This window comes from Lissotriton vulgaris, chromosome 6, assembly GCF_964263255.1.
Source record: "Lissotriton vulgaris chromosome 6, aLisVul1.2, whole genome shotgun sequence".
Taxonomy (NCBI): domain Eukaryota; kingdom Metazoa; phylum Chordata; class Amphibia; order Caudata; family Salamandridae; genus Lissotriton; species Lissotriton vulgaris.
In genome coordinates, this window is record NC_141694.1 from 1,675,492,642 (window position 1) to 1,675,509,235 (window position 16,594).

At 47.5% G+C, this 16,594-nt stretch overlaps 1 protein-coding gene across 1 annotated transcript in view; it reads left to right on the forward strand.

Annotated features, from left to right (window-relative positions):
• The window catches only part of NENF (neudesin neurotrophic factor), a 69,201-nt gene that overhangs the window by 35,178 nt on the left and 17,429 nt on the right, over positions 1 to 16,594 (forward strand). The gene's annotated exons all lie outside the window — the stretch shown is intronic.

The window sequence follows — 16,594 nt, forward strand, 5'->3', positions numbered from 1 at the left end:
GTGTTGGTGTGGTTCATAAAAAACTTCGGTAACATTTTTGCATGAAATTCATCACACATTGAATTTTTCTGGTTTCTAGACTGACCCAAGCACAGAAGTGGCATGGGAGTACATCAGGAAAAGTTATGGGCCAATATTCAAAGGCAGTCAGTGGTTCTTATTTTATTGGGTCTTTTGACAGCCTTTAACATCAAAGACCGTCAGATTTTGCTAGATAAACCAGATAATCGGGCATTAGCGGGTTGGTCAAAGCCTGATTGTCATCCTTCCCGGCAGACCGCTCACATTAGCAGAGGGATTGTCAATTGCCCACCTCTGATTTAATGGGTAAATTGGCCTGCATTACTCTCAGGAACACTAAATGTCTGCTTTACATCAAAACAGACTCTTCTCTAGATCCATGTCCAGCCTATGTTAAGTCTTACCTCTCTGCTAGATAAAGATTTCACACATCTCTGCAATATATCTATAACATCTACACAGTTCCAGACAGGCTCCTATTACTATTGAACTGAAAAAAACTGTGACCGATCCAAAAATTCTTAGTTCTGTCCATTCCATCTCTCTTCTTTATCTTTCCGTCAAAATTTTTGAAATATAAGTAAGCGCTCAATTGTTTTTCTTTCTTACATTCAGCAATATGCATGTTCCTACACAACCTGGCTTCCGTCCTTCCCACAGCATCGAGTCTGCGTTGGTCTCCATTATGTAAAATTGAAGATTGCCGGTGATCTGCACAGTACTGCCCTGATTATGCTCGATCTAGCTGCAGCCTTTGATACTGTCTTTCACTGAACTCTGCTTAATCATCTCAACCACGCTGGTAGTCGATATGTTCTCTTGCCAGGATTGCGGACTATCTTCAGTACTGTTACTAGGCTATTCATCACCCGAGTTTCCGCTCCAATTGCACAAAAAAGGTGTGCTTGGGGGTCCATCTAGGCCACTTGCTCCGCCCTATATTTTTCAATATTTATGTGCTTCACTAACTACACTCCTCTGACCCTTTGATCTATCTTCACTTTCTATTTCGACAACACCTCTTGTTCGGTTGGATATCATACAAGAAGAATCAGTCCAGCAGCCCGAACTGTCTCATCTCTGTGGTCCTTTGGATGTGCAACAACTCCTTAAAAATCGACAAAGATAAAACATAAACCTTGCGAGATGTCAAAAGCCCTGCTTTATGTAATTGAGAATTTTGGCAATAATGGCCCTGGGAGGGGTGCTTGATGGCAGGAGAAGAACCAAGGCTCTGCGGGCTCTCTCCACCACAAAAAAATGTGATAGTCCTGGTGGTTTCAGTTCAGTCTGCACTCAGTTCTCCAGAAATTGTTCCAGTGCCATGCCCTCGACTTTCTCAGGAAATCCCAGCATGCGGAGGTTACTCCGACGGGAGCGACCCTCTACGTCCTCCACCAGATGCTGCAATTCTGCCATTGTCGTGGTCATCTGGGCCACATGCTGCTTCAGGACCGTGACTTCTCTCTAGAGCTCTGTAATTGTACTTTCAGTCATCTGAACCTCATCTGCCATCTTTCTCAGGTCCACCTGCAGGAGGTTTACATCGATGGATGCTCTGTCTATCTTAGTTTCTAATGCCATGCGGGAGCCATGGATAGCTGCCAGAAGTTCTGCTTGCATTGGCTCCGGAATCCCTTCCGGCAGACTCTCTGCACTATCCTTCTCCCTGCTTTGTGAGTCTCTGTGGCTGTTGGCGCAGTGTAGTATATTGCATAATGCGAGTGTGGAGCTCTGTCTTTGCCCATGATTTTATGTTAGTCAGCGGTGGCCAAGGCACTTTCTATAGAGCAGTCATATAGGGGAGACAGCCAACATAACACTACGATTGTGGGGACTCCTGCCTTCAATACAGCATCACTATGCTTTTTGGGAGGTCTCCGTTGGCCAAAGTAGTGCTGGTGTACGCAGGTGTTCTTTTGCTGGGCTCAATGACATGCAAATACAGACTTACTGCTATTGTGTGTTTGCATTGGTATCCAGAGGCCGTATGCCTACTGGGATGTCTCCTTGCCAATGAACCGAGCCGGGAAGGGGTAGCTGAGACACTCCTTTCCTCAGCCACTATGTCTCGATGTCTCTGTTAGGGCACTAGGTCCTACCAAGGCCCATAGCTCAAGACTGCGGGACCCTTGCATCATTATTAAGGTCTGGGGCTGTCAATTCACTGCAAGAGAGTAGCGTCAGGGTCCAGGGCTCCAGTCAGCTGCAATGTTTTGTGGACCAATGGCCTTTGTAGCGTCTTCTAGCAAGGCTGCATGAGGTTGAGGTCTCTCTCTCTATGTGTGCTGTCAAGAGGCACCATCCCCGCACCCAGGAAGGCAGGCGCCACATGTTAATGCTACTACTGGAATCCCTGGCCCCTGTTCGATGTGCTGTGCTCGTGAGATCATCCCCGCACTCCGGTTCGCACTAAGACATACTTCTGGAGGCCACCACATTTGCAGCGCTGCCACTAGCACGTCGAAGTTGCTCACAACCCAGAGCGTGCAGGTACCTTGGGTTCTGGGCTGTCCTGGGGTTTGTTCATTAAGGACAGGGGCCGATAATGTCGGATCCTGCGGGGGGGGGGGGCACCGCTCCCACCACTCGCGGGTATGAGATTCCAGCATAGCCTCTCACCTTCCTCCATTCACCGGGGCTCCACCAGCAAGTCTGTGGCCACCACTCTCAGGACCCAAGGCCGGCTGGGTGCCCGCCGGGTCTAACCACTCCCCGGCACAGGCCTCCAGACGTATCTTGCTGGTGCTGGCACCCAGCCCCCGTCGCGGCTAGGGGCAATCCACTACTTTCCTGTGTTTCCAGGCCGGGTGCAGAGCCTCCTGGGGCCGCTACATGCAACGGGTCCCTCTCTGTCACTCTCGGGTCCCGTCCAGGCCCCTCGCCATGATGCTGCCACTCCCTAGTCGCTCAGTTTGGAGAAGCAGCACACCAAGCATGGTTTCACCTAACCTAGATATCAGTAGAGGGAGAAGGGAAGGGTCATTCATTAGTTCGCCCCAACAGCTCCTGGTCAATCACAGTGCCGGGTGTAGCTCATTCGGCTGCTCTGTAAAATGGTTCAGTGGGTTCCGTTGCCAATGAGGCCCCACACAGGCCTCAGGTGATGATACGTATTTGCCGGCAATGGGGGCCAATCCAGCCCTGTTTACCCTTTAAAAGGTGTGCAGAGTATTTTCATATGGAATGCTTGATCAGGATGATAAAGTATTTTGTCGCGGGCCAGCCGGGAGCTCCGGGTATTACGTCCTGTCGCCCATGTTGCTAGGCCACGCCCCCAGAATGTAGCCATCTTTAATGTAATCTTTTCTATTCTAATCCTAGCTAATGCCTACATTTGCACTAAAATCTTGCTATAACTAAGAGCTTTCCAGATGACACACACTCATACCTGTGCATTGCTTGTATAGTTCCTGTCTGCTGCTTGCCCTGGACAAGGCTGGTTCTCATCTATCGTGTCACTGTTCACAAAGAACAAGATAGGTGACCTTGGCTCATACAGTATGTTGTGAATGCTCTCTCGGGAAAGTCTGAAGCTTCTCTCTTTTTGAGAGGCTTGTGAACATGCTTTATAGAATATTTTTCAACCTTATTTTAATAAAAATGTACCCTGTGATCTGTGATGTGAGCAAGGATTAAAGCGTGTGAAATCCCTGGCTTATCTTTGCAAAGCCACTGTGCTTTCTTAAAATGCCACACTTCACAAATATTTAATATTTGATCTAGTAATACTCTATCAAAGAATAATAAACCATTGTAATACTGTAAGTGCATGTAAATGAAATAACATTATAAACTACATGAGAAGCTGTGTGCAAACGATGAGCATAATAAGCAATTATGCGTTATGAGGTTCCTCAGAGGCAGAAGTAAGACCAAGCATACAGCAGGAAAAAGGTCACAATGATCGCTTAGTGAGTGAACACTCGTCTTTCACAAAAAATTGTGTGTGTGGGTTTGTTATTCGGGGCTGCATAGTTTACAGACCATCCACATTTTTGCCTGGCGCTGGATGCACTCAGTACACGTCATCCCAAACCACAGGGGAGTGCATTTCAAAAGTAACACTATTAACACTTGCCTCACTTCTCACAGAATCCATGCTTGCAGTACTCTTTGATTATCACTTGGTGATGCAGAACTGTAGGTCTAATCAGAGGAGTTACTCTGATTTTAACTGCTGCAAGTGCACTGAGCCCTTTGTCTCAACCACTCGTTCACATAAGACACCGCAAAGGGCTTCCAAGGTCAAACTCCTTTTCCTTTCATACCAAGGTACTCACAACACTACAAAACCAAACATTGCACAAGTTCTCTACAGACCCCACACTGCCAAACACCAGCAAATAGACCGAGTTAAATTAGTGTACTCTGAAGTCCGCACAAGAGAGCGCACAGCATGTCCTGTAATGCTATAATAATGGTTGCAAGTGCTGGTCAAATGTTAGTAACCTTTAAAATGTCGTGCATTTTCACTATGCTCTGGAGTGTCAAAGAGGAAGGATTGTACATATGCAAGCGATCACCGACCCTGCCAGAGGCATTGAACAAGTATGCTTCCTGAGAAACCAGTTTTGTTGCATTATAACCTGTCTGGCCTTGGCTTTCACAAAAGGTTATTCCCCTCCTCCATTACTGTTCTGGCATTGCTACACCTTTCATATGATATCTAGCCAGTTCCGTGCAGGGAAGAAGTGCAGAGGTACATACTGCGCTAAACAAAGTCTGTCTATTTGAGTATGTGGTGTATTGCTGTTCCCTAGAGATATAGTCTAATACAGTATGTGCTATATATTTAACTTTCTGAATTGGCATACATAGGTAGTCCATTTTTTGTACAACTGGTGAGCAGCAGTGTGCATTGGCATATACACCAAAAGTATCTGGGGAAAAAATCCACGTACCTCCTGTAGATTAATGACATGCTGTAAACCCTCAAGCTATCAAATGCAAGATTGGGCACTGAATCTTGAATGCATTTGAAGCCAGAAGTATATTTGGGGGGTCACTCCACTTATAAAGCAATATGTTGTATTGCAGCAGAAGCCAAACTGAGTGGACAGGTCTGCCTAGATGACCTGTCAACCCCTGTTATTTTGAAAAGGGCTCTAATATCCGTGTCTCAAAGTTTGCAAAAGTATAGGAAATTAAGGTTTTGTAACTGATTCGCTTCAGTCACCTGCGTCGTCCCCTAAAGATGTCTAGTCGGGGTTAACTGTAACTGGAGCACCCCATTCCATCCAAAAGACTTATGGTATTAATTTAAACTTTGCTGTTCTGTACCCCTCCATCGCCCAAGCCTTCTCATCTTTGCCTCAAGACCAGTGGTCCATAGGCATACTCGTACTTCAATAACTCTTCCTCTATATTCTACTTACTCCATCTTTGGATGACGTTTCCCACTAATGCCAGTTGGGATTACAGGTCGACATAAGGGTATGATTTCGCTCACCTCTTGCTACATCACCACTAACCTACTTGAGGAAAGGTGGATGGATGAGCTTAGTTTGTTTGGAATGTGAGACTTTTTCTGTCAAGCCAGCACCTAGTGAAGGAATGATTGTTTTCTATATGCCCTCTGTCAGTCGGCTGCCTTGCCTCTGATTGATTTGCCGCAGTGGTTCGGAGTATGTTGCCTCTTCTGGAAGTCTCTGAACATTCAGGCTTCCCAGAAGCGCGCTCACCGGAGCTCCAGTCTGACTTTCAGATGTTAGGCTGGGTGTGCTTGTTTGAAATCAGTGATGCACAGTGTGATGAGGGTCTCCTTGGGTCATGAGATGCTCTGCGCCCTCTCAGGGTACGGTGCAGGCTGCGAAAGCACCATCGAGGTAGATAGACATGCAGGGTTTTTTATGTTTATGAGACTGGCTGGGTGCCCGCGACCTGGCATATCGATGAACACTAGAATTCCCAACAATACACTAACCACTTCAGCCCTCTTCTCTAAATATTACCCAAGGATGGTGGGGAGATGTGTTTCAGTGGTGGTGGTTTAAGAGGTCCAACTTTCCACTCTTGCCCTTCCCTTTTATTCAGTACAAGATTTTATACTTTCTTTTTAGGTCTCGCGCTGCATTGGAGGGGACCTTTCGGAATCGATCAGCATTTTGGTAAGAAGCGTGCACGTTTTGCATTGCTTTCTATTGCAATGCGTGCACGTTTGGTGTTTCACTTGCGGAAGCCAGCTTTGGCGCCATCTGTTTGTAATTATCTTGAAAACAGATGGTGCCCCTGCTCGCTCCTGCAGGGGAAACGCTGTGTGTGTCTGGTCCATCTCGTCTTGCCACCCACCCTCCTACTATAACCAGAGTGCTATGGCGCAGATACTGATGGGCTGTGTCAAAGTACTACACCCAACACCCTCTGTTGCAGTGTTGCGTCCCCGCACTCCCTAACAATAGCATTAATATAAAGCGCTATGACACAGTAGAATGTTGCTTTAAAAATAAAATACTTTCCGCCATGCTGCTTAATGGCAGCCACGCTTCAGTACAAAATTGCGAAACAGAGGTTAGCTCACTAATACAGGTGTAATTCTTGTTTAACTTTGAAACTGAGCGCGGCGCTGCTTCACGGACACCGCGCTCGGTTTATTTATGTATTTTTGTAACTTTAACACTGAGCGCAGTGCCCGCTTCAAGGACACCGCGCTCAGTGTTAAAGTTAAGAAGTATATAAAGAAACTGAGCGCTGTGTTAGTGAAGCGGCACTGCGCTCAGTTTTAAACGTAAGCATATGCAATGCAATCCGACCTATTGCATTGCAAATGCTTGTTTGTCTACTCTTCGTTCTTGGGTGGTTTGAAGTTCAGCTGGGGAATGTAGATAACATCAGGCCCCCCTGGTGCTGGCTTCTCTGCTATGGCCCTCAGTGTGAGCACATTAACACCACAGGGTGCAGCGTTGGGAAGACAATTTATGGCCCGGTCACCAGCAGGGCACAGGCAAAACAGGCGAGGCATGTGGCAGATGGACGGTGCAGAGAGGGGCTGGGAGGGTAACTGGTGGCGGTGAGCGTGGCGGCGGGCGTCTCTGTGGGCCTGTACCCCAGGGGAGTGTGGAAGGCGTGACTTCAAAATACACCGCTCTGCAGCAGCTGCCTGTCCTGCCTACTGGGGCTGAAGCTCTCGAGGTTCACACTGAATACTGCTGAGTGGTGTTGGTCCGAATGAAAGCTACGATGTGCAGGTTACACGCATTTCTCTGCTGCTGACACGTCAACCGACGGAACTATGCCACCGACTAGACACTGGCCCTGGGCAGCTCTCGGAGTCGGATCCCTCATTCCTAGGGGGCATTCCTTGCCCCGAGGTCCCTCCCTTCCCCCTGGTCAGCTGGTGAGTGTGATCAAAGCGCTTTCACCCACCCCTCACTACCCTCCAACCACAAGGAAGGAGGGGGACACATCTGTCGCCTGCGAGGGCGGGCATAGGCGGAGCCTGGACACAGCTCCATGGAAGCGGCCTGAACACAGCGACTTGAAAAAGAGTTAAAATGAAGCCGGCCTGCAACATTTGAGCTTTGCTGTGTACAGGACGGGCCCTCACCCAGGAAGCGCTGAACATGTCACTTCCCCTCCTCTCTCTATACTCTCGCCCTATCTCCTCTTGTATCTCTCCACCTTCTTTCCTCACCCAGCCTGTCTCTCGCTTGGCTTCCATAATTTATCTCGATCTCAATCTTTGTATTTTATACATACTTTTTTTTCCGTACCACTCTCCTTTCTGCCCTTTTCCACACCGCCTTCTAGTTTTCTTCTCAGCTCGCCACATTTAATCTTTCTCAAAAAACTTTCATCAAAAATATAGATAACAACGGAAAGACTGCTGCCTTGCACGTGTCCCTGGTTGTAATAGGAAATTAATCATGAGTAGTACTTGAAATAAACCTTGAAAGCCTAAAGCATGTGTTGTGCACATCCAAGTGACAATGCAAAAGAAAGACAATAGCTCTAGCTAGACCTATTGGCTATGCTAATGCTTGTTTGCTGATTGGAATGAATTCATTGCCACGGCCTGATTTTGCTTCACCTTTTATTTCTTTAGGGTTTAATAATACCTGTTACTTACACGTAAACATAAGTGAACTGAAACTTGAACTTTATTTTTAAAAATGGACACATCGAGCAGGCCTCTAGTGATATCTGCCGCACAGACCTTGCAGATGTCACAACCTTCAAATGTGTAATATCCTCAGGTTTGTACATATGTTCCTTTACTTATCTGTATCTAGCTACTTAGCCAGTGTGAGATTTCCGGGTAGAATGTTAGTGCGATTGACATGAATGGAATGCTTGGGTGCCTGGTGAGTGTTGTCAGTTGGGAGATGGGTTGAGCAGCTAGTAGGCTGCACCTGGTAGGGCTGCTTGTTCCAGACCTCTGCTTCCTGTTATCTACTACTTAACTCAGCTACGTCTACCTCGGCTACTTCATTACCTGAACGTGTGGGCCAGCATACTACACATTGCTGTTGTACTTGGAAAATATTGCAAGATTTGGACACAATGTGGAAATGCAAATGCTTTTGGAAGTGTTTGTTGTGGGGAGTTGACTATAATGCACCACAGCCATACGTGAAGAGGAGCTAGAGAGGAGTTTTGGCCAAACAGAGACAAAGAAAGCACCTCGCCTAATGAACGAAGAGGAGATGCAAAGGAAATGTTAGTAAGCTTCCAGTAGGCTAGAAGGACATGCACGGTTACCATGAGGCGAGGTCCTCAGGAAGCCAGAGATGAGAGAAGAAGGGCAGCTGAGAAAATTTATCTTGACAATATCCTTATCCTTTGGGAAGGGATATTGGGTCAAGTAAACTGTTCGTTTTAGTAGAAAAGCACAACCCTAATCTGCGTTAACCACGATTAGTAAGGGAGCCAGTCACAAGTCCTACATTGCAGGCCTAATATTCTGTAGTCATAAGGAATAAGCGGACCAGAGAAACAAAAGTAGGGAATTTCTTCTAGAAATCCGTGCTTGAGATCATTAATTGGGCCCTCAGTTAAAATACAGATACCTAAACACTACCTGCGGTTTGTCCACTTCACTACCAACCTACCACTGAATCCTCTTGCCAGCACTCATGAAACATATTTTCAGTTGTAAGAAAATACACGATTTGACCACACCCTACTCACTTTCCCTTTGCTCCATCATTTTGATCATGTGGTCATCTTTAAACCTGAAGTGTTTTGAGAAGTCTGTAGCCTACTAAAGCTGTCCAGCCATATGCACTTTGTTAAAAAGCGTGAGCATTTATGTTCCTAGATTGCTGTAGTGGTCACTGTGGCACAACAACTTCGTTCAGAGTGCCAAGACAGGTGCATATATCACAAGATGAGAAGTAGGACGGAAGGAAATATTTGTCCCACCTATTTCAACAATAGAACAATATTTTGTTTAGATTGCATGCGTTCCCAGTATTCTGTGCCATAGGACATATTTCCTTCTACACAAAATGTAACACAACCTTAAACCTGTTCCGTCCATGTCAAAAACACAGCATCTAGGTAACCTGGCATTAACAGCCAGTGATGAAGTTGAATTCCATTAACTGGCAGTTCTGAAATATAAAATATAGTCAGAATATTCTGCTTGAACCCCTTCAATGGAAGGATGTGCATGGATCCAAAGAGGAGAGAAGGTTTCATCACATTCACTGAAGAATTCTTGTCTCCCAGAATATTTGAGAGAAGTCTCTCCAGCTTTCACTCAAACATCTGTACTCCAGTATTCTGTTTCAGGACTGGTGGCATCGAGTCTCCAGACAGTGACTCCTGCTTGCCCTTGAAGCTGTCTCCGGAAGCTGATGCATGCAGAAGGTCCATAGGCAGATAAACGGGTTCCCTGTCTGGCAATATTCATGTTGGATGCTTATTGTGGATTTGAGAGCATATTTTTTAAGATCAGAAGAAAAGTGAACTGGAGTCTGAAGAGCCAGCCCTGAAGACTTGAGGACTGTACCTCAAGGTAGGAGTGGTACTAAATGTTCGACTAGCGACACAATACTTACCTACAAAGACAGGAACTCCTATAAAGTCTCCCCAAAACAGACACAAACTGTGCAGCTTTAACTGTTCATTTTTCCTCCTTTGACAATTTCAATTGGAAGCTTGAGACTACAATTTGGCAGCTTACGGTGTCAGGGCTTGTAGAGTCATGGCTGGACTTGCCCTAATGACCAGAAGTTTATACGTCCAAAGTTAAAAACTGTTATGGGGACCAACCTCTTCTTTTGCGAGCTAGCCACAGTGCTTACTTCCCTATCAATCATATGAAAGACATCTTATTTCTTCTAATTTATTTTGCATTCCCATTCAATAACCTTAGGTAACTTTTTCCAGCACTTTCCTAAAGAGGTATCTTTTTTTCTTTATAACGTTTGATTCCTTTTATGTTCTTTGTTTTAAATGCCTGGCAACATTTTGCTCACATATTACATGCTTTTTTTTTATTAGGAAGGCCTTGCAACGTGTGCCAAGCTCCCAAAGGTGAATCGAAGATTGCTCAGAAACAATTTTACCTTTGTGGGCCGAATTGTGGTGTTCTTGTGAGACTGTGGTCTCTGTGCTCCCTATGGCCTAATTTTCAGTTTCCAAAACAAAAATCGCGAGAAAGATTTTCTGGTCCCTTTGCCGCAATTATGGGACTGACTGAGAAGCTCTGATTTGTTATTTATTTATAACGTTTTTAGGTTTCGCCTCGCCGAAAGGCTGCGCAGCAGACTTTCGCGCAGGGCGAAAGCTTATGTCTAGAGATGTGTACTCATGTCCCGCCTCTCTGTTCCATTGGCTAGCTCCATAAATGGAGGCTAGCCATTGGAACAGAGATCTGTCCGTCATGGCCGGAGAAGATTTGTGGGCGTTCCGGCCATTTTTACTCATCCCGCCCCCTTGCGATCGTCATGCGGCGGTGGGCGGTGTTTATTTATTTATTTTTTTACAGCTTTGTTTTCCACCATTTCGGAAGTGTCCTTTGCAGGGGTGGGTTGCGCGATGTCCCGCTCTCCGTTCCCGCCCCCCCTCCCGCTGTCAGTGTGCCCGTACCTGCCCCCCCTCCCGCTGTTCGTGTGCCCGTTCCCGCCCACCTCCCGCAGTCTGTTCCCGCCCACCTCCCGCTGTCCGTTCCCGCCCCCCCTCCCGCTGTCCGTGCCTTTCCCGCCCCCCCTCCCGCTGTCCGTGTGCTCTGCTCTCCTCCGTGGAAGATCCTTGGCTGGCAGTCACGCCCGGGTCTCAGACTGCTCACGGCTACTGCAGCACCAACAACCCACGGGCTCTACACACAGCTCCAGCCATGCCTCTGGAGTTCCAGCTGTCCCATCGGCGGCGACCACCCCTGCTTCATCATTCCCGAAATTGGGCAGAACCACCAGGGGGACCTGCAGATCGCCAAGAACATGATTAAGATGGTGAAGGAGTGTGGAGCAGATTGCGCCAAATTTCAGAAGAGTGAACTCGAGCATAAATTTAACAAGAAGGCTTTGGAGAGACCTTACACCTCCAAGCACTCCTGGGGAAAGACATATGGAGACCACAAGCGCCACCTGGAGTTCAGCCACGATCAGTACAGGGAGCTGCAGAAGTACGCCAAGGAGATCAGCATTTTTTTCACAGCTTCTGGCATGGATGAGATGGCCGTTGAATACCTTCATGAATTGGACGTTCCTCTTTTTAAAGTAGGATCTGGGGACACCATCAACTTGCCGTTAACCCGCCTCCTCCCGCTCTCCATGTGCCCGTTAACCCGCCCCGCTCCCGCTGTCCGTGTTTCTTGGCCCTGCCTCGCGACGAAAGGGCTGGCGGCTTTAAGGCGCAACCGCTGAGTGGGGGCAGAGCCGGCGGCGGTGCCCCCGAAGACGAGTCCGCAGGCAGTGGAGGTGAGCATGGGGGCAAGTCTGATAAGGCCTGGAGAAACTTGCTCTGGGGGGGGGGAATCAATGGTTACCGAGACTGTTGATCAGTAGTAGAGCACAGGATGTGCAGTCGGAAGCCAGGTTCAAACTCCCCCCTGCGAGTTGGTCAAGCTACGTAAAAATGCTATGTTTTTTAATGTTCTCACCATAGGGCGCTTGTCTCCTTGCCGGGTGGCCACAGGGTTCTAGAGCGGCATGCCGACCGCGGCCAACCGGGGCCAGTGGCATCAGGTAAGGCGCACTGTTTAGGCGGGAAACTCCAGGGCTTCGCACACCCCTCCCTCAGCGGAACTATTTGGGGCATGCTCCGAGGGCAGTTTAGACTTAAAACAGAGGGGGCAGCCTCGAATGCGCAGCTAACGTCTGCTCAAACCCCTCTCATTGCAACTGATGGAAATTCAATGTTTACCTTCCCCTATATCACAGCGCTTGTAGCGCACTGAAGCATCTCGGGTTAACCGCGAGACACTCGGGATAACAGGGATACAAATTTCAGTTACGTGGAATAATTTCGGCGCTCTGGAAAGCCCAGAAAGTGAATGTCCTTGCGCCGTGATCACCCCTCAGCGTCCTCCGCGCCGCATTGCAAAAAAGCCACTTTTGCCCTCACAGTGTGCAGGTGGGCCTGAAGATCAATCACAGTGGGGCCCCTGAAGAACAGAGCAGATTCTGTTTTGTTCACATGATCTGCAGTGGTCCACCCTCAGAAGGTTTACATCCAGAGACATTGATTTTCACTTCGAGCGATGTTTTAAAGTCAAGGATAGCATGTAGCACTTTCTCAAATTCTTCGGAGTGTTTTCACAGGGTAGATTTTAGGTGATGTAGGGCGACCATGGTGGTGTCAGCGAGTGTTGGTGGTGGCACCGTGATGTGGAGTTCAGGGATCTGTGATTTGACAGTCCTGGTTTTCCCCGTCATTGTACAATGAGGACAGAGAGAGAGGCAGGTCATGCCAGTCAAGTGCCAGTCTAGAGTATCATGGGCTCCTGATCCCCCCAGGCATGTGTGGTTAGTACCAGGGGAGTCGTGCTGCTATTTCAACCTTCAGGGAAGTCCACACGAGGAGGTTGCGCCTTTGTGCGTGCAATCCGATGTAGCGGGCAAGCCGACTGGGACCACAGTAATAGGACACTCCAGGCCAGGTGCACCGGAGAGAGGCACAGCCCCTAACTTGCAGAGAGATGACACACTGTCGAGGGTGTGCGCAGGAAGAGAGGCATTTTGGGGTGGGCTATCCATCAAGACCACGCTATTTCGAGCATGGTCACATTGATCCGTTTGAGTTCCCATTAGGGCTTGTTGCTGGGCACCACGTAGCCGTTTTGTAGACTACAGATGGAAAATACAAAAACTGTCCTGCAAATGAAAGATTCAACAAAACGTGATATATAAACTGACACAAAACTGACCTAGATTACATTAATTGTTCATAAATAGTCCGTGTTTTCCCCTGTAAAGTTAAGGACAAGATTTTAGGGATCCGATTACTTGTCCGTTCTAGAATGCTACAGGGTCTGGGGACTCCGCCCGCTTTAAGTCCTGTTTCGATTGAATGCTTTCTGGAGTTCATATACTGTTGTCTGTGGTGCCCCCTCACAAATTATTAGTCTATAGGTTGTTGACCACCCCGCCATTGGATTTGAGGTTGCTACCAGGGTTACAGGGCTTTTCTTATCAAGTGTCGTTTCTGCGCCCCCTAGTGGCCTTATTAACAAACTAGTTTGATTTTAGTGTGTAACCTTTTCAAACCGTTCATCGGATTAAAGCGGGTATAAACCCCACTTACACGACATAGCTTATTGCCAGGAGCACAGGGTAGTTTGACTTATAGTAAAATACTTTTCCAGCTATCTTCAATGAGCTTTGATCTAGGCAGATGACTTGTAGTTTGAATTATCTCGGATGTTTACCATGTTTAGTAAAACCGTGGCTCTGTGTGTGTGGCTGGCTCTGTGTGTGTGTGTGTGTGTGTGTGCGGCTGGCTCTGTGTGTGTGTGTGTGTGTGTGTGTGGCTGGCTCTGTGTGTGTGTGGCTGGCTCTGTGTGTGTGTGGCTGGCTCTGTGTGTGTGTGCGGCTGGCTCTGTGTGTGTGTGCAGCTGGCTCTGTGTGTGTGCGTGTGCGGCTAGCTCTGTGTGTGTGCAGCTGGCTCTGTGTGTGTGTGTGTGTGCGGCTGGCTCTGTGTGTGTGTGTGTGTGCGCCGCTGGCTGTGTGTGTGTGTGCGCCGCTGGCTGTGTGTGTGTGCGCGGCTGGCTGTGTGTGTGTGCGCAGCTGGCTGTGTGCGTGCGCGTCTGGCTGTGTGTGCGTGCGCGGCTGTCTGTGTGTGTGTGCGGCTGGCTGTGTGTGTGTGTGCGGCTGGCTGTGTGTGTGTGTGTGTGTGTGTGCGGCTGGCTGTGTGTGTGTGTGGGTGCGGCTGGCTGTGTGTGTGTGTGCGGCTGGCTGTGTGTGTGTGCGCGGCTGGCTCTGTGTGTGTGCGGCTGGCTCTGTGTGTGTGTGCGGCTGGCTCTGTGTGTGCAGCTGGCTGTGTGTGTGTGTGTGTGTGTGTGTGTGGGTGCAAATGCAATAGGTCTCACATTTGCAAGAGATTAAGCTAATGGCAATGTAAATGACAATGCCATTTATTTATCTGTTTTCAAAACCAACACATAAATACACATTTTGTCATTTACAATGCCAATAGCTCTAACTTTTCCAAAGGCGAAACCATTGCATTGTAAATGCTTGTTATATTGTTAATCTCAAAACTACTAGTTGCGTGTCTGCGGTATTTGTTCTAGGCATTTGAGTGGAGCCATATTATAGTAAATTGAGTTGGGTTCTCTCTGTAGGGCTATTTTAACTGTGTGAGTGGATCTCAAGTGCCTCCATGAAGAGACTGGTCTTCAGAGTTCTCTTAAAAGATTGTAGTCTGGATAACTCCCTGGTGCCCTGGAATAGCCATTGTTGCAGTGCCTACATTAGGAGTCTAGGGTTTTTGTGAGGCACGATTCGGGTGATCAGACCCCACAGTTTTCTCTTTTGTGAGAGCATTAAGGGCAATATGAGTTTTTAAGGCCAGGCAATAGGGCAAGGATGCAAGGGTGGGTACTTTCAACAACAGATGGGTACCCTTCATCTGTTAGAGAATGTGCCTCAGGCATGGTACAGTTTTGGACCGAAATTCCAGATTGTTTCCCATTTGGCTGAGTTCCTGTGTGCCAGTTACATACCTTGGAGTTGCATTTAGTAACTCGTGTTCACAGTCCCGAAAGCTCACAAATAGATGCTGAAAAGGCACAGCAATAGCACAGACCCTTTGGGGGAGGAGAGATGTGCTGGTGGTGATGGATGTAGTGGTTCTGATTTAGACCTGTGAAGTCTGTTCTGCTCATAAGACACAACCAATTGATTGTTGACCCTAAGATGCCTGCCAATTTTTCAAATGGTCCTGGTGCACCATGTCATATGCTGCTGATAGGCCTAGTATGAACAGGAACTTTTGTTCACTTACAAAACACCGAAGGCCTGCCTGTGTCTGTCTACTATGCCCACATGCCCAGCAGTTCTCAGTCTGTGGGAGGCCATCAGAAGGCCTCCATGGCTAATGAAGTATAGAGTGCACGCGCTGGGGAAGACACAAGGTCAGTGAAGGAGAGGAAGGAAGTAGCAACAAAGGAGCAGTGCTGATAGATGGTGACAGACGTCAGTTAAACAATCGGTATATGCCTCAGACCCCACGGATACATCAGATACACTAGAACCACACCCCATATATTGCCATTGTTCTTTATGATGCCTGCCATGTTGCCTGTTCAAGTATCACCAGCTACAACATCCTATAGATCAGGCTACATCAGGACCACACCACACTATGATGTGCTACATCAGGCTTAGATAAGCTGCCACAGGCTAACTCCAGTAGAGGAATAGAGCAGCCGTGCAGAAACCCACGGCGTGATCAATAATACCAGGAAGCATGCCAGCATTTGAAGGTGCTTGCAGTCAGTCACTTGTGGCTTGTTGCTTGTGTTTGTTAGCAGTGGTGTAAAACTGCCTGTGCTGATGGTGTAGGCTTTTGATGACCTCTAAGGGCCTGGGTTAGTACTAGGGCCAGATCACATCACACATTTAAAAGGACGTGAGCAGGTGGCAGCTGCCTTACACCGGCACACATAAAAGAGCACCAAAGCACCCTTTGGGTGCACAGGGCAGTGTCAGTCCAAAACATGAAGGATAAAGTCCTTGCTGGGAGTAATCCTATAACACCACCTTACATCCACTGAAGCTGAAGTCCTCTCATACATTGGCAAGAGCGGATTGGGTGTGTTTGAGTGTTCCGAATATCACCCATGGTACTTACAATCGACAGTAATTCCATACAGAACTGTAATATTACAAAATGTACCTTCATGTGAGTTTGTAATTAGGGGTGGATGTAACACACATAATTCTGTGTAGAATGATCATTCAGAAATATCCAGAAATTCCTCAAGAAGGTTCATTCTGTGTTTATTGCTACGCAAAAATACATTTTGCGGTAAGAAATAGAGCAAAATGTATCATAACACAAATAGTGAGCGCTAGCAGTCACTTGTGCTCGCGAAATGTGCTATTGGAGTAGAATAGTCCCTCAACTTACTCCCAGCATTTTGTGCTATTTTCTTTGCACAAAATGCAGCTTCATGTCCAAA